This window comes from Pleurodeles waltl, unplaced genomic scaffold (assembly GCF_031143425.1).
Source record: "Pleurodeles waltl isolate 20211129_DDA unplaced genomic scaffold, aPleWal1.hap1.20221129 scaffold_107, whole genome shotgun sequence".
NCBI classification, from domain to species: Eukaryota; Metazoa; Chordata; class Amphibia; order Caudata; family Salamandridae; genus Pleurodeles; species Pleurodeles waltl.
The window spans coordinates 490,786-507,705 of record NW_027149815.1 but is presented as its reverse complement, the minus strand read 5'-3'; the positions used below and the strand labels follow the sequence as shown (position 1 = coordinate 507,705).

The following is a 16,920-nucleotide window of genomic DNA, read 5'->3' as shown; positions in this document are numbered from 1 at the left end:
CACCTGACGCTTCCCATTCCAGTGTCATATGTGGTGAATGTACATTCAATAGAATTCCAGGTTTCCATGCGTGGAGCAAGGTCTCCCTCTACAGGATGTGGGGATGTAGCTCAGTGGTAGAGCGCATGCTTAGCATGTATGAGGCCCCGGGTTCAATCCCCGGCATCTCCAGCTTTTCGCCATGCTAATCTTGCCTTTTGACAGATAGCTAGGCTGGCATCATGAGTAAGGAAGTGAGATGTCATGCAGCTGGTGCCAGAACCCCACTTTCTTCGCCTTGCAAAACCTTTTGAAATGGGGCTATCTCATTTCCCGTGTTTATAGAAAAAAATAATCTTGCTTCCATAAGAAACCAAAGTGGTGATTTATCTTGGCATTCTTAGTATAGAAAACGGGCACAGCTGTCTTGGTCATTTATTTGAATTCTTCCTCTAAACCAGAGACTCTTACCAGAAGGTTTAAGAAAAACAGAATGTTTTCTTCATCCTAATCCCTTCTGAATGGTCCATTAATCTACTGGTTTTGCTTTTCCAGTTCCTTTCACAGACGCATTAAAAATGCATGTTCTTCATGCTCCGTACGGAGTAATGACTCTCCTAACTTTCTGTCCTTTCCTTCATGTTCCCATGCTGTCATCCTTTTGCCAGAAATGCTTCCAAAGGGCTGTGGATTCCTCGGCCCCATGCCCTTTCAGGAAAACTCCTTTCTGTAGGATTTCTAATTCTAGGTCCCCTGCTTTCCTTCACGCCAGCACAGCACATTCAGGTAGGTAAGCAGTCCCCCTTTATGGTGATAAGATGTAGCTGAGAATGCACTCTAGGAAGTGGCAATTTGTAGAGCAAGCTGCAGGTCATATTCATGATTTTCAAGATTAGACTGCAGTACTCCCACCCCACTCCCGCCGCAACCATTATTGAAAGAAAGATGAATGCAGCATGGAAAGCTGTACTGCCTAATCCTCCGATAGCTCAGTTGGGAGAGCGGAGGACTGTAGTGGAGAAACAGAAATCCTTAGGTCGCTGGTTCAAATCCGGCTCGGAGGAGTTTCCCCTTTTTTGTTTTCCATAGCTGCTTTCTCTCTTGTTAAAACATTATGTGCCCCTCTGATTGAGAAACATTTCCCTAGCTCCAAATAAATGCTAGGACAGAAGGGTAGACTTCTTCTGCTTTCCAATGAAATTGACCACATAGTCATTTCTGAGGGATGTTGGAAGAGAAATAAACAAGGACCTGCAGATCAGAATTCATTCCAAAGCCTTGACTAAATATATGAAGGCACTTGGAAGACTTCCAGTTTCATTGTACCAAGGTAGATGTTTCGGCAGCCGAACCAGCTAAAACTCACCTACAATGAGTGGCCATGGATATGAAAGAGGGAATCTACAAAGACACCAACTCCTTAAAACTGAGCAAGATGCAATGTGGAGGAATAGTTTACAGATTTGGAGAAAATCTGAGATGTTTCTCTTGACAAAAGAAACACTGCAATGCCCTCTCTGAGGATCGAACTCAGGACCTTCAGATTATGAGACTGACGCGCTGCCTACTGCGCTAAGAAGGCTGCTTGAAACCGCTAACAAATGCGTCTACACACCATGAAGAGGGAAGGTAGCAAAAATGCTGTTCTCATGTTAGAATATCAATACACTTCGGTTGCCTCGCTGGATTAAAATCGTCTGCAGTTATAATGGTCAGAAGACTGCTCTTTCCCAGTGCTTAAACCCACACCCCATACATTTAGCCATGCAAAAGAAATCAGGGCATACCATTCACCTCTCTAAGAAAGATCGTGCCATTTTTTCCTCCACATAACTGAGAATGAAATGGACTAAAACCCAGAATTAACATGCCGCCCCTAGCCGTAGATGCATCTAGATCTCAACACTGTACATGCTAATGTAACATAGCTGTGTGTCCTGCAAAAAGAGCAGGGGTACCTTAAGTCATCTCACAAGATGTGGAAACAGCACTCAACCATATCCTTCTTTGATGTATCCTGAACCAGTTGCCTTGAATACTCTGGCTTTTTTCGATTGCATCTAGCTGTTGTGTGTGGGGAATTATTCATTCTAGAGTCAACCTTATTCCATAAAAAACGGTGCTAGAAAATCCAGCTGTAAATCATATGGAATTCCACACCTGACGCTTCCCATTCCAGTGTCATATGTGGTGAATGTACATTCAATAGAATTCCAGGTTTCCATGCGTGGAGCAAGGTCTCCCTCTACAGGATGTGGGGATGTAGCTCAGTGGTAGAGCGCATGCTTAGCATGTATGAGGCCCCGGGTTCAATCCCCGGCATCTCCAGCTTTTCGCCATGCTAATCTTGCCTTTTGACAGATAGCTAGGCTGGCATCATGAGTAAGGAAGTGAGATGTCATGCAGCTGGTGCCAGAACCCCACTTTCTTCGCCTTGCAAAACCTTTTGAAATGGGGCTATCTCATTTCCCGTGTTTATAGAAAAAAATAATCTTGCTTCCATAAGAAACCAAAGTGGTGATTTATCTTGGCATTCTTAGTATAGAAAACGGGCACAGCTGTCTTGGTCATTTATTTGAATTCTTCCTCTAAACCAGAGACTCTTACCAGAAGGTTTAAGAAAAACAGAATGTTTTCTTCATCCTAATCCCTTCTGAATGGTCCATTAATCTACTGGTTTTGCTTTTCCAGTTCCTTTCACAGAAGCATTAAAAATGCATGTTCTTCATGCTCCGTACGGAGTAATGACTCTCCTAACTTTCTGTCCTTTCCTTCATGTTCCCATGCTGTCATCCTTTTGCCAGAAATGCTTCCAAAGGGCTGTGGATTCCTCGGCCCCATGCCCTTTCAGGAAAACTCCTTTCTGTAGGATTTCTAATTCTAGGTCCCCTGCTTTCCTTCACGCCAGCACAGCACATTCAGGTAGGTAAGCAGTCCCCCTTTATGGTGATAAGATGTAGCTGAGAATGCACTCTAGGAAGTGGCAATTTGTAGAGCAAGCTGCAGGTCATATTCATGATTTTCAAGATTAGACTGCAGTACTCCCACCCCACTCCCGCCGCAACCATTATTGAAAGAAAGATGAATGCAGCATGGAAAGCTGCACTGCCTAATCCTCCGATAGCTCAGTTGGGAGAGCGGAGGACTGTAGTGGAGAAACAGAAATCCTTAGGTCGCTGGTTCAAATCCGGCTCGGAGGAGTTTCCCCTTTTTTGTTTTCCATAGCTGCTTTCTCTCTTGTTAAAACATTATGTGCCCCTCTGATTGAGAAACATTTCCCTAGCTCCAAATAAATGCTAGGACAGAAGGGTAGACTTCTTCTGCTTTCCAATGAAATTGACCACATAGTCATTTCTGAGGGATGTTGGAAGAGAAATAAACAAGGACCTGCAGATCAGAATTCATTCCAAAGCCTTGACTAAATATATGAAGGCACTTGGAAGACTTCCAGTTTCATTGTACCAAGGTAGATGTTTCGGCAGCCGAACCAGCTAAAACTCACCTACAATGAGTGGCCATGGATATGAAAGAGGGAATCTACAAAGACACCAACTCCTTAAAACTGAGCAAGATGCAATGTGGAGGAATAGTTTACAGATTTGGAGAAAATCTGAGATGTTTCTCTTGACAAAAGAAACACTGCAATGCCCTCTCTGAGGATCGAACTCAGGACCTTCAGATTATGAGACTGACGCGCTGCCTACTGCGCTAAGAAGGCTGCTTGAAACCGCTAACAAATGCGTCTACACACCATGAAGAGGGAAGGTAGCAAAAATGCTGTTCTCATGTTGGAATATCAATACACTTCGGTTGCCTCGCTGGATTAAAATCGTCTGCAGTTATAATGGTCAGAAGACTGCTCTTTCCCAGTGCTTAAACCCACACCCCATACATTTAGCCATGCAAAAGAAATCAGGGCATACCATTCACCTCTCTAAGAAAGATCGTGCCATTTTTTCCTCCACATAACTGAGAATGAAATGGACTAAAACCCAGAATTAACATGCCGCCCCTAGCCGTAGATGCATCTAGATCTCAACACTGTACATGCTAATGTAACATAGCTGTGTGTCCTGCAAAAAGAGCAGGGGTACCTTAAGTCATCTCACAAGATGTGGAAACAGCACTCAACCATATCCTTCTTTGATGTATCCTGAACCAGTTGCCTTGAATACTCTGGCTTTTTTCGATTGCATCTAGCTGTTGTGTGTGGGGAATTATTCATTCTAGAGTCAACCTTATTCCATAAAAAACGGTGCTAGAAAATCCAGCTGTAAATCATATGGAATTCCACACCTGACGCTTCCCATTCCAGTGTCATATGTGGTGAATGTACATTCAATAGAATTCCAGGTTTCCATGCGTGGAGCAAGGTCTCCCTCTACAGGATGTGGGGATGTAGCTCAGTGGTAGAGCGCATGCTTAGCATGTATGAGGCCCCGGGTTCAATCCCCGGCATCTCCAGCTTTTCGCCATGCTAATCTTGCCTTTTGACAGATAGCTAGGCTGGCATCATGAGTAAGGAAGTGAGATGTCATGCAGCTGGTGCCAGAACCCCACTTTCTTCGCCTTGCAAAACCTTTTGAAATGGGGCTATCTCATTTCCCGTGTTTATAGAAAAAAATAATCTTGCTTCCATAAGAAACCAAAGTGGTGATTTATCTTGGCATTCTTAGTATAGAAAACGGGCACAGCTGTCTTGGTCATTTATTTGAATTCTTCCTCTAAACCAGAGACTCTTACCAGAAGGTTTAAGAAAAACAGAATGTTTTCTTCATCCTAATCCCTTCTGAATGGTCCATTAATCTACTGGGTTTGCTTTTCCAGTTCCTTTCACAGAAGCATTAAAAATGCATGTTCTTCATGCTCCGTACGGAGTAATGACTCTCCTAACTTTCTGTCCTTTCCTTCATGTTCCCATGCTGTCATCCTTTTGCCAGAAATGCTTCCAAAGGGCTGTGGATTCCTCGGCCCCATGCCCTTTCAGGAAAACTCCTTTCTGTAGGATTTCTAATTCTAGGTCCCCTGCTTTCCTTCACGCCAGCACAGCACATTCAGGTAGGTAAGCAGTCCCCCTTTATGGTGATAAGATGTAGCTGAGAATGCACTCTAGGAAGTGGCAATTTGTAGAGCAAGCTGCAGGTCATATTCATGATTTTCAAGATTAGACTGCAGTACTCCCACCCCACTCCCGCCGCAACCATTATTGAAAGAAAGATGAATGCAGCATGGAAAGCTGTACTGCCTAATCCTCCGATAGCTCAGTTGGGAGAGCGGAGGACTGTAGTGGAGAAACAGAAATCCTTAGGTCGCTGGTTCAAATCCGGCTCGGAGGAGTTTCCCCTTTTTTGTTTTCCATAGCTGCTTTCTCTCTTGTTAAAACATTATGTGCCCCTCTGATTGAGAAACATTTCCCTAGCTCCAAATAAATGCTAGGACAGAAGGGTAGACTTCTTCTGCTTTCCAATGAAATTGACCACATAGTCATTTCTGAGGGATGTTGGAAGAGAAATAAACAAGGACCTGCAGATCAGAATTCATTCCAAAGCCTTGACTAAATATATGAAGGCACTTGGAAGACTTCCAGTTTCATTGTACCAAGGTAGATGTTTCGGCAGCCGAACCAGCTAAAACTCACCTACAATGAGTGGCCATGGATATGAAAGAGGGAATCTACAAAGACACCAACTCCTTAAAACTGAGCAAGATGCAATGTGGAGGAATAGTTTACAGATTTGGAGAAAATCTGAGATGTTTCTCTTGACAAAAGAAACACTGCAATGCCCTCTCTGAGGATCGAACTCAGGACCTTCAGATTATGAGACTGACGCGCTGCCTACTGCGCTAAGAAGGCTGCTTGAAACCGCTAACAAATGCGTCTACACACCATGAAGAGGGAAGGTAGCAAAAATGCTGTTCTCATGTTAGAATATCAATACACTTCGGTTGCCTCGCTGGATTAAAATCGTCTGCAGTTATAATGGTCAGAAGACTGCTCTTTCCCAGTGCTTAAACCCACACCCCATACATTTAGCCATGCAAAAGAAATCAGGGCATACCATTCACCTCTCTAAGAAAGATCGTGCCATTTTTTCCTCCACATAACTGAGAATGAAATGGACTAAAACCCAGAATTAACATGCCGCCCCTAGCCGTAGATGCATCTAGATCTCAACACTGTACATGCTAATGTAACATAGCTGTGTGTCCTGCAAAAAGAGAAGGGGTACCTTAAGTCATCTCACAAGATGTGGAAACAGCACTCAACCATATCCTTCTTTGATGTATCCTGAACCAGTTGCCTTGAATACTCTGGCTTTTTTCGATTGCATCTAGCTGTTGTGTGTGGGGAATTATTCATTCTAGAGTCAACCTTATTCCATAAAAAACGGTGCTAGAAAATCCAGCTGTAAATCATATGGAATTCCACACCTGACGCTTCCCATTCCAGTGTCATATGTGGTGAATGTACATTCAATAGAATTCCAGGTTTCCATGCGTGGAGCAAGGTCTCCCTCTACAGGATGTGGGGATGTAGCTCAGTGGTAGAGCGCATGCTTAGCATGTATGAGGCCCCGGGTTCAATCCCCGGCATCTCCAGCTTTTCGCCATGCTAATCTTGCCTTTTGACAGATAGCTAGGCTGGCATCATGAGTGAAGGTAGCAAAAATGCTGTTCTCATGTTAGAATATCAATACACTTCGGTTGCCTCGCTGGATTAAAATCGTCTGCAGTTATAATGGTCAGAAGACTGCTCTTTCCCAGTGCTTAAACCCACACCCCATACATTTAGCCATGCAAAAGAAATCAGGGCATACCATTCACCTCTCTAAGAAAGATCGTGCCATTTTTTCCTCCACATAACTGAGAATGAAATGGACTAAAACCCAGAATTAACATGCCGCCCCTAGCCGTAGATGCATCTAGATCTCAACACTGTACATGCTAATGTAACATAGCTGTGTGTCCTGCAAAAAGAGAAGGGGTACCTTAAGTCATCTCACAAGATGTGGAAACAGCACTCAACCATATCCTTCTTTGATGTATCCTGAACCAGTTGCCTTGAATACTCTGGCTTTTTTCGATTGCATCTAGCTGTTGTGTGTGGGGAATTATTCATTCTAGAGTCAACCTTATTCCATAAAAAACGGTGCTAGAAAATCCAGCTGTAAATCATATGGAATTCCACACCTGACGCTTCCCATTCCAGTGTCATATGTGGTGAATGTACATTCAATAGAATTCCAGGTTTCCATGCGTGGAGCAAGGTCTCCCTCTACAGGATGTGGGGATGTAGCTCAGTGGTAGAGCGCATGCTTAGCATGTATGAGGCCCCGGGTTCAATCCCCGGCATCTCCAGCTTTTCGCCATGCTAATCTTGCCTTTTGACAGATAGCTAGGCTGGCATCATGAGTAAGGAAGTGAGATGTCATGCAGCTGGTGCCAGAACCCCACTTTCTTCGCCTTGCAAAACCTTTTGAAATGGGGCTATCTCATTTCCCGTGTTTATAGAAAAAAATAATCTTGCTTCCATAAGAAACCAAAGTGGTGATTTATCTTGCCATTCTTAGTATAGAAAACGGGCACAGCTGTCTTGGTCATTTATTTGAATTCTTCCTCTAAACCAGAGACTCTTACCAGAAGGTTTAAGAAAAACAGAATGTTTTCTTCATCCTAATCCCTTCTGAATGGTCCATTAATCTACTGGTTTTGCTTTTCCAGTTCCTTTCACAGAAGCATTAAAAATGCATGTTCTTCATGCTCCGTACGGAGTAATGACTCTCCTAACTTTCTGTCCTTTCCTTCATGTTCCCATGCTGTCATCCTTTTGCCAGAAATGCTTCCAAAGGGCTGTGGATTCCTCGGCCCCATGCCCTTTCAGGAAAACTCCTTTCTGTAGGATTTCTAATTCTAGGTCCCCTGCTTTCCTTCACGCCAGCACAGCACATTCAGGTAGGTAAGCAGTCCCCCTTTATGGTGATAAGATGTAGCTGAGAATGCACTCTAGGAAGTGGCAATTTGTAGAGCAAGCTGCAGGTCATATTCATGATTTTCAAGATTAGACTGCAGTACTCCCACCCCACTCCCGCCGCAACCATTATTGAAAGAAAGATGAATGCAGCATGGAAAGCTGTACTGCCTAATCCTCCGATAGCTCAGTTGGGAGAGCGGAGGACTGTAGTGGAGAAACAGAAATCCTTAGGTCGCTGGTTCAAATCCGGCTCGGAGGAGTTTCCCCTTTTTTGTTTTCCATAGCTGCTTTCTCTCTTGTTAAAACATTATGTGCCCCTCTGATTGAGAAACATTTCCCTAGCTCCAAATAAATGCTAGGACAGAAGGGTAGACTTCTTCTGCTTTCCAATGAAATTGACCACATAGTCATTTCTGAGGGATGTTGGAAGAGAAATAAACAAGGACCTGCAGATCAGAATTCATTCCAAAGCCTTGACTAAATATATGAAGGCACTTGGAAGACTTCCAGTTTCATTGTACCAAGGTAGATGTTTCGGCAGCCGAACCAGCTAAAACTCACCTACAATGAGTGGCCATGGATATGAAAGAGGGAATCTACAAAGACACCAACTCCTTAAAACTGAGCAAGATGCAATGTGGAGGAATAGTTTACAGATTTGGAGAAAATCTGAGATGTTTCTCTTGACAAAAGAAACACTGCAATCCCCTCTCTGAGGATCGAACTCAGGACCTTCAGATTATGAGACTGACGCGCTGCCTACTGCGCTAAGAAGGCTGCTTGAAACCGCTAACAAATGCGTCTACACACCATGAAGAGGGAAGGTAGCAAAAATGCTGTTCTCATGTTGGAATATCAATACACTTCAGTTGCCTCGCTGGATTAAAATCGTCTGCAGTTATAATGGTCAGAAGACTGCTCTTTCCCAGTGCTTAAACCCACACCCCATACATTTAGCCATGCAAAAGAAATCAGGGCATACCATTCACCTCTCTAAGAAAGATCGTGCCATTTTTTCCTCCACATAACTGAGAATGAAATGGACTAAAACCCAGAATTAACATGCCGCCCCTAGCCGTAGATGCATCTAGATCTCAACACTGTACATGCTAATGTAACATAGCTGTGTGTCCTGCAAAAAGAGCAGGGGTACCTTAAGTCATCTCACAAGATGTGGAAACAGCACTCAACCATATCCTTCTTTGATGTATCCTGAACCAGTTGCCTTGAATACTCTGGCTTTTTTCGATTGCATCTAGCTGTTGTGTGTGGGGAATTATTCATTCTAGAGTCAACCTTATTCCATAAAAAACGGTGCTAGAAAATCCAGCTGTAAATCATATGGAATTCCACACCTGACGCTTCCCATTCCAGTGTCATATGTGGTGAATGTACATTCAATAGAATTCCTGGTTTCCATGCGTGGAGCAAGGTCTCCCTCTACAGGATGTGGGGATGTAGCTCAGTGGTAGAGCGCATGCTTAGCATGTATGAGGCCCCGGGTTCAATCCCCGGCATCTCCAGCTTTTCGCCATGCTAATCTTGCCTTTTGACAGATAGCTAGGCTGGCATCATGAGTAAGGAAGTGAGATGTCATGCAGCTGGTGCCAGAACCCCACTTTCTTCGCCTTGCAAAACCTTTTGAAATGGGGCTATCTCATTTCCCGTGTTTATAGAAAAAAATAATCTTGCTTCCATAAGAAACCAAAGTGGTGATTTATCTTGGCATTCTTAGTATAGAAAACGGGCACAGCTGTCTTGGTCATTTATTTGAATTCTTCCTCTAAACCAGAGACTCTTACCAGAAGGTTTAAGAAAAACAGAATGTTTTCTTCATCCTAATCCCTTCTGAATGGTCCATTAATCTACTGGTTTTGCTTTTCCAGTTCCTTTCACAGACGCATTAAAAATGCATGTTCTTCATGCTCCGTACGGAGTAATGACTCTCCTAACTTTCTGTCCTTTCCTTCATGTTCCCATGCTGTCATCCTTTTGCCAGAAATGCTTCCAAAGGGCTGTGGATTCCTCGGCCCCATGCCCTTTCAGGAAAACTCCTTTCTGTAGGATTTCTAATTCTAGGTCCCCTGCTTTCCTTCACGCCAGCACAGCACATTCAGGTAGGTAAGCAGTCCCCCTTTATGGTGATAAGATGTAGCTGAGAATGCACTCTAGGAAGTGGCAATTTGTAGAGCAAGCTGCAGGTCATATTCATGATTTTCAAGATTAGACTGCAGTACTCCCACCCCACTCCCGCCGCAACCATTATTGAAAGAAAGATGAATGCAGCATGGAAAGCTGTACTGCCTAATCCTCCGATAGCTCAGTTGGGAGAGCGGAGGACTGTAGTGGAGAAACAGAAATCCTTAGGTCGCTGGTTCAAATCCGGCTCGGAGGAGTTTCCCCTTTTTTGTTTTCCATAGCTGCTTTCTCTCTTGTTAAAACATTATGTGCCCCTCTGATTGAGAAACATTTCCCTAGCTCCAAATAAATGCTAGGACAGAAGGGTAGACTTCTTCTGCTTTCCAATGAAATTGACCACATAGTCATTTCTGAGGGATGTTGGAAGAGAAATAAACAAGGACCTGCAGATCAGAATTCATTCCAAAGCCTTGACTAAATATATGAAGGCACTTGGAAGACTTCCAGTTTCATTGTACCAAGGTAGATGTTTCGGCAGCCGAACCAGCTAAAACTCACCTACAATGAGTGGCCATGGATATGAAAGAGGGAATCTACAAAGACACCAACTCCTTAAAACTGAGCAAGATGCAATGTGGAGGAATAGTTTACAGATTTGGAGAAAATCTGAGATGTTTCTCTTGACAAAAGAAACACTGCAATGCCCTCTCTGAGGATCGAACTCAGGACCTTCAGATTATGAGACTGACGCGCTGCCTACTGCGCTAAGAAGGCTGCTTGAAACCGCTAACAAATGCGTCTACACACCATGAAGAGGGAAGGTAGCAAAAATGCTGTTCTCATGTTAGAATATCAATACACTTCGGTTGCCTCGCTGGATTAAAATCGTCTGCAGTTATAATGGTCAGAAGACTGCTCTTTCCCAGTGCTTAAACCCACACCCCATACATTTAGCCATGCAAAAGAAATCAGGGCATACCATTCACCTCTCTAAGAAAGATCGTGCCATTTTTTCCTCCACATAACTGAGAATGAAATGGACTAAAACCCAGAATTAACATGCCGCCCCTAGCCGTAGATGCATCTAGATCTCAACACTGTACATGCTAATGTAACATAGCTGTGTGTCCTGCAAAAAGAGCAGGGGTATCTTAAGTCATCTCACAAGATGTGGAAACAGCACTCAACCATATCCTTCTTTGATGTATCCTGAACCAGTTGCCTTGAATACTCTGGCTTTTTTCGATTGCATCTAGCTGTTGTGTGTGGGGAATTATTCATTCTAGAGTCAACCTTATTCCATAAAAAACGGTGCTAGAAAATCCAGCTGTAAATCATATGGAATTCCACACCTGACGCTTCCCATTCCAGTGTCATATGTGGTGAATGTACATTCAATAGAATTCCAGGTTTCCATGCGTGGAGCAAGGTCTCCCTCTACAGGATGTGGGGATGTAGCTCAGTGGTAGAGCGCATGCTTAGCATGTATGAGGCCCCGGGTTCAATCCCCGGCATCTCCAGCTTTTCGCCATGCTAATCTTGCCTTTTGACAGATAGCTAGGCTGGCATCATGAGTAAGGAAGTGAGATGTCATGCAGCTGGTGCCAGAACCCCACTTTCTTCGCCTTGCAAAACCTTTTGAAATGGGGCTATCTCATTTCCCGTGTTTATAGAAAAAAATAATCTTGCTTCCATAAGAAACCAAAGTGGTGATTTATCTTGGCATTCTTAGTATAGAAAACGGGCACAGCTGTCTTGGTCATTTATTTGAATTCTTCCTCTAAACCAGAGACTCTTACCAGAAGGTTTAAGAAAAACAGAATGTTTTCTTCATCCTAATCCCTTCTGAATGGTCCATTAATCTACTGGGTTTGCTTTTCCAGTTCCTTTCACAGAAGCATTAAAAATGCATGTTCTTCATGCTCCGTACGGAGTAATGACTCTCCTAACTTTCTGTCCTTTCCTTCATGTTCCCATGCTGTCATCCTTTTGCCAGAAATGCTTCCAAAGGGCTGTGGATTCCTCGGCCCCATGCCCTTTCAGGAAAACTCCTTTCTGTAGGATTTCTAATTCTAGGTCCCCTGCTTTCCTTCACGCCAGCACAGCACATTCAGGTAGGTAAGCAGTCCCCCTTTATGGTGATAAGATGTAGCTGAGAATGCACTCTAGGAAGTGGCAATTTGTAGAGCAAGCTGCAGGTCATATTCATGATTTTCAAGATTAGACTGCAGTACTCCCACCCCACTCCCGCCGCAACCATTATTGAAAGAAAGATGAATGCAGCATGGAAAGCTGCACTGCCTAATCCTCCGATAGCTCAGTTGGGAGAGCGGAGGACTGTAGTGGAGAAACAGAAATCCTTAGGTCGCTGGTTCAAATCCGGCTCGGAGGAGTTTCCCCTTTTTTGTTTTCCATAGCTGCTTTCTCTCTTGTTAAAACATTATGTGCCCCTCTGATTGAGAAACATTTCCCTAGCTCCAAATAAATGCTAGGACAGAAGGGTAGACTTCTTCTGCTTTCCAATGAAATTGACCACATAGTCATTTCTGAGGGATGTTGGAAGAGAAATAAACAAGGACCTGCAGATCAGAATTCATTCCAAAGCCTTGACTAAATATATGAAGGCACTTGGAAGACTTCCAGTTTCATTGTACCAAGGTAGATGTTTCGGCAGCCGAACCAGCTAAAACTCACCTACAATGAGTGGCCATGGATATGAAAGAGGGAATCTACAAAGACACCAACTCCTTAAAACTGAGCAAGATGCAATGTGGAGGAATAGTTTACAGATTTGGAGAAAATCTGAGATGTTTCTCTTGACAAAAGAAACACTGCAATGCCCTCTCTGAGGATCGAACTCAGGACCTTCAGATTATGAGACTGACGCGCTGCCTACTGCGCTAAGAAGGCTGCTTGAAACCGCTAACAAATGCGTCTACACACCATGAAGAGGGAAGGTAGCAAAAATGCTGTTCTCATGTTAGAATATCAATACACTTCGGTTGCCTCGCTGGATTAAAATCGTCTGCAGTTATAATGGTCAGAAGACTGCTCTTTCCCAGTGCTTAAACCCACACCCCATACATTTAGCCATGCAAAAGAAATCAGGGCATACCATTCACCTCTCTAAGAAAGATCGTGCCATTTTTTCCTCCACATAACTGAGAATGAAATGGACTAAAACCCAGAATTAACATGCCGCCCCTAGCCGTAGATGCATCTAGATCTCAACACTGTACATGCTAATGTAACATAGCTGTGTGTCCTGCAAAAAGAGAAGGGGTACCTTAAGTCATCTCACAAGATGTGGAAACAGCACTCAACCATATCCTTCTTTGATGTATCCTGAACCAGTTGCCTTGAATACTCTGGCTTTTTTCGATTGCATCTAGCTGTTGTGTGTGGGGAATTATTCATTCTAGAGTCAACCTTATTCCATAAAAAACGGTGCTAGAAAATCCAGCTGTAAATCATATGGAATTCCACACCTGACGCTTCCCATTCCAGTGTCATATGTGGTGAATGTACATTCAATAGAATTCCAGGTTTCCATGCGTGGAGCAAGGTCTCCCTCTACAGGATGTGGGGATGTAGCTCAGTGGTAGAGCGCATGCTTAGCATGTATGAGGCCCCGGGTTCAATCCCCGGCATCTCCAGCTTTTCGCCATGCTAATCTTGCCTTTTGACAGATAGCTAGGCTGGCATCATGAGTAAGGAAGTGAGATGTCATGCAGCTGGTGCCAGAACCCCACTTTCTTCGCCTTGCAAAACCTTTTGAAATGGGGCTATCTCATTTCCCGTGTTTATAGAAAAAAATAATCTTGCTTCCATAAGAAACCAAAGTGGTGATTTATCTTGCCATTCTTAGTATAGAAAACGGGCACAGCTGTCTTGGTCATTTATTTGAATTCTTCCTCTAAACCAGAGACTCTTACCAGAAGGTTTAAGAAAAACAGAATGTTTTCTTCATCCTAATCCCTTCTGAATGGTCCATTAATCTACTGGTTTTGCTTTTCCAGTTCCTTTCACAGAAGCATTAAAAATGCATGTTCTTCATGCTCCGTACGGAGTAATGACTCTCCTAACTTTCTGTCCTTTCCTTCATGTTCCCATGCTGTCATCCTTTTGCCAGAAATGCTTCCAAAGGGCTGTGGATTCCTCGGCCCCATGCCCTTTCAGGAAAACTCCTTTCTGTAGGATTTCTAATTCTAGGTCCCCTGCTTTCCTTCACGCCAGCACAGCACATTCAGGTAGGTAAGCAGTCCCCCTTTATGGTGATAAGATGTAGCTGAGAATGCACTCTAGGAAGTGGCAATTTGTAGAGCAAGCTGCAGGTCATATTCATGATTTTCAAGATTAGACTGCAGTACTCCCACCCCACTCCCGCCGCAACCATTATTGAAAGAAAGATGAATGCAGCATGGAAAGCTGTACTGCCTAATCCTCCGATAGCTCAGTTGGGAGAGCGGAGGACTGTAGTGGAGAAACAGAAATCCTTAGGTCGCTGGTTCAAATCCGGCTCGGAGGAGTTTCCCCTTTTTTGTTTTCCATAGCTGCTTTCTCTCTTGTTAAAACATTATGTGCCCCTCTGATTGAGAAACATTTCCCTAGCTCCAAATAAATGCTAGGACAGAAGGGTAGACTTCTTCTGCTTTCCAATGAAATTGACCACATAGTCATTTCTGAGGGATGTTGGAAGAGAAATAAACAAGGACCTGCAGATCAGAATTCATTCCAAAGCCTTGACTAAATATATGAAGGCACTTGGAAGACTTCCAGTTTCATTGTACCAAGGTAGATGTTTCGGCAGCCGAACCAGCTAAAACTCACCTACAATGAGTGGCCATGGATATGAAAGAGGGAATCTACAAAGACACCAACTCCTTAAAACTGAGCAAGATGCAATGTGGAGGAATAGTTTACAGATTTGGAGAAAATCTGAGATGTTTCTCTTGACAAAAGAAACACTGCAATGCCCTCTCTGAGGATCGAACTCAGGACCTTCAGATTATGAGACTGACGCGCTGCCTACTGCGCTAAGAAGGCTGCTTGAAACCGCTAACAAATGCGTCTACACACCATGAAGAGGGAAGGTAGCAAAAATGCTGTTCTCATGTTGGAATATCAATACACTTCAGTTGCCTCGCTGGATTAAAATCGTCTGCAGTTATAATGGTCAGAAGACTGCTCTTTCCCAGTGCTTAAACCCACACCCCATACATTTAGCCATGCAAAAGAAATCAGGGCATACCATTCACCTCTCTAAGAAAGATCGTGCCATTTTTTCCTCCACATAACTGAGAATGAAATGGACTAAAACCCAGAATTAACATGCCGCCCCTAGCCGTAGATGCATCTAGATCTCAACACTGTACATGCTAATGTAACATAGCTGTGTGTCCTGCAAAAAGAGCAGGGGTACCTTAAGTCATCTCACAAGATGTGGAAACAGCACTCAACCATATCCTTCTTTGATGTATCCTGAACCAGTTGCCTTGAATACTCTGGCTTTTTTCGATTGCATCTAGCTGTTGTGTGTGGGGAATTATTCATTCTAGAGTCAACCTTATTCCATAAAAAACGGTGCTAGAAAATCCAGCTGTAAATCATATGGAATTCCACACCTGACGCTTCCCATTCCAGTGTCATATGTGGTGAATGTACATTCAATAGAATTCCTGGTTTCCATGCGTGGAGCAAGGTCTCCCTCTACAGGATGTGGGGATGTAGCTCAGTGGTAGAGCGCATGCTTAGCATGTATGAGGCCCCGGGTTCAATCCCCGGCATCTCCAGCTTTTCGCCATGCTAATCTTGCCTTTTGACAGATAGCTAGGCTGGCATCATGAGTAAGGAAGTGAGATGTCATGCAGCTGGTGCCAGAACCCCACTTTCTTCGCCTTGCAAAACCTTTTGAAATGGGGCTATCTCATTTCCCGTGTTTATAGAAAAAAATAATCTTGCTTCCATAAGAAACCAAAGTGGTGATTTATCTTGGCATTCTTAGTATAGAAAACGGGCACAGCTGTCTTGGTCATTTATTTGAATTCTTCCTCTAAACCAGAGACTCTTACCAGAAGGTTTAAGAAAAACAGAATGTTTTCTTCATCCTAATCCCTTCTGAATGGTCCATTAATCTACTGGTTTTGCTTTTCCAGTTCCTTTCACAGACGCATTAAAAATGCATGTTCTTCATGCTCCGTACGGAGTAATGACTCTCCTAACTTTCTGTCCTTTCCTTCATGTTCCCATGCTGTCATCCTTTTGCCAGAAATGCTTCCAAAGGGCTGTGGATTCCTCGGCCCCATGCCCTTTCAGGAAAACTCCTTTCTGTAGGATTTCTAATTCTAGGTCCCCTGCTTTCCTTCACGCCAGCACAGCACATTCAGGTAGGTAAGCAGTCCCCCTTTATGGTGATAAGATGTAGCTGAGAATGCACTCTAGGAAGTGGCAATTTGTAGAGCAAGCTGCAGGTCATATTCATGATTTTCAAGATTAGACTGCAGTACTCCCACCCCACTCCCGCCGCAACCATTATTGAAAGAAAGATGAATGCAGCATGGAAAGCTGTACTGCCTAATCCTCCGATAGCTCAGTTGGGAGAGCGGAGGACTGTAGTGGAGAAACAGAAATCCTTAGGTCGCTGGTTCAAATCCGGCTCGGAGGAGTTTCCCCTTTTTTGTTTTCCATAGCTGCTTTCTCTCTTGTTAAAACATTATGTGCCCCTCTGATTGAGAAACATTTCCCTAGCTCCAAATAAATGCTAGGACAGAAGGGTAGACTTCTTCTGCTTTCCAATGAAATTGACCACATAGTCATTTCTGAGGGATGTT

The 16,920-nt window shown here is 43.7% G+C and overlaps 23 non-coding genes across 23 annotated transcripts; 17 read left to right on the top strand and 6 right to left on the bottom strand.

Annotated features, from left to right (window-relative positions):
• Nucleotides 1-99: 99 nt before the first annotated feature.
• Nucleotides 100-171, top strand: TRNAA-AGC (transfer RNA alanine (anticodon AGC)). Its single transcript has one exon. It is a non-coding gene; the product is annotated as a tRNA-Ala (tRNA).
• A 786-nt stretch (nucleotides 172-957) lies between these two features.
• TRNAY-GUA (transfer RNA tyrosine (anticodon GUA)) lies at nucleotides 958-1,043 on the top strand. Its single transcript is given in 2 exon segments — nucleotides 958-994; nucleotides 1,008-1,043. It is a non-coding gene; the product is annotated as a tRNA-Tyr (tRNA).
• Nucleotides 1,044-1,488: 445 nt separating this feature from the next.
• TRNAM-CAU (transfer RNA methionine (anticodon CAU)) lies at nucleotides 1,489-1,561 on the bottom strand. The gene has a single exon. It is a non-coding gene; the product is annotated as a tRNA-Met (tRNA).
• Nucleotides 1,562-2,235: 674 nt separating this feature from the next.
• TRNAA-AGC (transfer RNA alanine (anticodon AGC)) lies at nucleotides 2,236-2,307 on the top strand. The gene has a single exon. It is a non-coding gene; the product is annotated as a tRNA-Ala (tRNA).
• Nucleotides 2,308-3,093: 786 nt separating this feature from the next.
• On the top strand, nucleotides 3,094-3,179 carry TRNAY-GUA (transfer RNA tyrosine (anticodon GUA)). Its single transcript is given in 2 exon segments — nucleotides 3,094-3,130; nucleotides 3,144-3,179. It is a non-coding gene; the product is annotated as a tRNA-Tyr (tRNA).
• A 445-nt stretch (nucleotides 3,180-3,624) lies between these two features.
• TRNAM-CAU (transfer RNA methionine (anticodon CAU)) lies at nucleotides 3,625-3,697 on the bottom strand. The gene has a single exon. It is a non-coding gene; the product is annotated as a tRNA-Met (tRNA).
• Nucleotides 3,698-4,371: 674 nt separating this feature from the next.
• Nucleotides 4,372-4,443, top strand: TRNAA-AGC (transfer RNA alanine (anticodon AGC)). Its single transcript has one exon. It is a non-coding gene; the product is annotated as a tRNA-Ala (tRNA).
• A 786-nt stretch (nucleotides 4,444-5,229) lies between these two features.
• Nucleotides 5,230-5,315, top strand: TRNAY-GUA (transfer RNA tyrosine (anticodon GUA)). The gene is given in 2 exon segments: nucleotides 5,230-5,266; nucleotides 5,280-5,315. It is a non-coding gene; the product is annotated as a tRNA-Tyr (tRNA).
• Nucleotides 5,316-5,760: 445 nt separating this feature from the next.
• On the bottom strand, nucleotides 5,761-5,833 carry TRNAM-CAU (transfer RNA methionine (anticodon CAU)). Its single transcript has one exon. It is a non-coding gene; the product is annotated as a tRNA-Met (tRNA).
• Nucleotides 5,834-6,507: 674 nt separating this feature from the next.
• On the top strand, nucleotides 6,508-6,579 carry TRNAA-AGC (transfer RNA alanine (anticodon AGC)). The gene has a single exon. It is a non-coding gene; the product is annotated as a tRNA-Ala (tRNA).
• A 687-nt stretch (nucleotides 6,580-7,266) lies between these two features.
• Nucleotides 7,267-7,338, top strand: TRNAA-AGC (transfer RNA alanine (anticodon AGC)). The gene has a single exon. It is a non-coding gene; the product is annotated as a tRNA-Ala (tRNA).
• A 786-nt stretch (nucleotides 7,339-8,124) lies between these two features.
• Nucleotides 8,125-8,210, top strand: TRNAY-GUA (transfer RNA tyrosine (anticodon GUA)). Its single transcript is given in 2 exon segments — nucleotides 8,125-8,161; nucleotides 8,175-8,210. It is a non-coding gene; the product is annotated as a tRNA-Tyr (tRNA).
• A 1,192-nt stretch (nucleotides 8,211-9,402) lies between these two features.
• Nucleotides 9,403-9,474, top strand: TRNAA-AGC (transfer RNA alanine (anticodon AGC)). Its single transcript has one exon. It is a non-coding gene; the product is annotated as a tRNA-Ala (tRNA).
• Nucleotides 9,475-10,260: 786 nt separating this feature from the next.
• On the top strand, nucleotides 10,261-10,346 carry TRNAY-GUA (transfer RNA tyrosine (anticodon GUA)). The gene is given in 2 exon segments: nucleotides 10,261-10,297; nucleotides 10,311-10,346. It is a non-coding gene; the product is annotated as a tRNA-Tyr (tRNA).
• A 445-nt stretch (nucleotides 10,347-10,791) lies between these two features.
• Nucleotides 10,792-10,864, bottom strand: TRNAM-CAU (transfer RNA methionine (anticodon CAU)). The gene has a single exon. It is a non-coding gene; the product is annotated as a tRNA-Met (tRNA).
• Nucleotides 10,865-11,538: 674 nt separating this feature from the next.
• Nucleotides 11,539-11,610, top strand: TRNAA-AGC (transfer RNA alanine (anticodon AGC)). Its single transcript has one exon. It is a non-coding gene; the product is annotated as a tRNA-Ala (tRNA).
• Nucleotides 11,611-12,396: 786 nt separating this feature from the next.
• On the top strand, nucleotides 12,397-12,482 carry TRNAY-GUA (transfer RNA tyrosine (anticodon GUA)). Its single transcript is given in 2 exon segments — nucleotides 12,397-12,433; nucleotides 12,447-12,482. It is a non-coding gene; the product is annotated as a tRNA-Tyr (tRNA).
• Nucleotides 12,483-12,927: 445 nt separating this feature from the next.
• On the bottom strand, nucleotides 12,928-13,000 carry TRNAM-CAU (transfer RNA methionine (anticodon CAU)). Its single transcript has one exon. It is a non-coding gene; the product is annotated as a tRNA-Met (tRNA).
• Nucleotides 13,001-13,674: 674 nt separating this feature from the next.
• On the top strand, nucleotides 13,675-13,746 carry TRNAA-AGC (transfer RNA alanine (anticodon AGC)). The gene has a single exon. It is a non-coding gene; the product is annotated as a tRNA-Ala (tRNA).
• A 786-nt stretch (nucleotides 13,747-14,532) lies between these two features.
• Nucleotides 14,533-14,618, top strand: TRNAY-GUA (transfer RNA tyrosine (anticodon GUA)). The gene is given in 2 exon segments: nucleotides 14,533-14,569; nucleotides 14,583-14,618. It is a non-coding gene; the product is annotated as a tRNA-Tyr (tRNA).
• Nucleotides 14,619-15,063: 445 nt separating this feature from the next.
• Nucleotides 15,064-15,136, bottom strand: TRNAM-CAU (transfer RNA methionine (anticodon CAU)). Its single transcript has one exon. It is a non-coding gene; the product is annotated as a tRNA-Met (tRNA).
• A 674-nt stretch (nucleotides 15,137-15,810) lies between these two features.
• Nucleotides 15,811-15,882, top strand: TRNAA-AGC (transfer RNA alanine (anticodon AGC)). The gene has a single exon. It is a non-coding gene; the product is annotated as a tRNA-Ala (tRNA).
• A 786-nt stretch (nucleotides 15,883-16,668) lies between these two features.
• On the top strand, nucleotides 16,669-16,754 carry TRNAY-GUA (transfer RNA tyrosine (anticodon GUA)). The gene is given in 2 exon segments: nucleotides 16,669-16,705; nucleotides 16,719-16,754. It is a non-coding gene; the product is annotated as a tRNA-Tyr (tRNA).
• The last annotated feature ends 166 nt before the right edge of the window (nucleotides 16,755-16,920 follow it).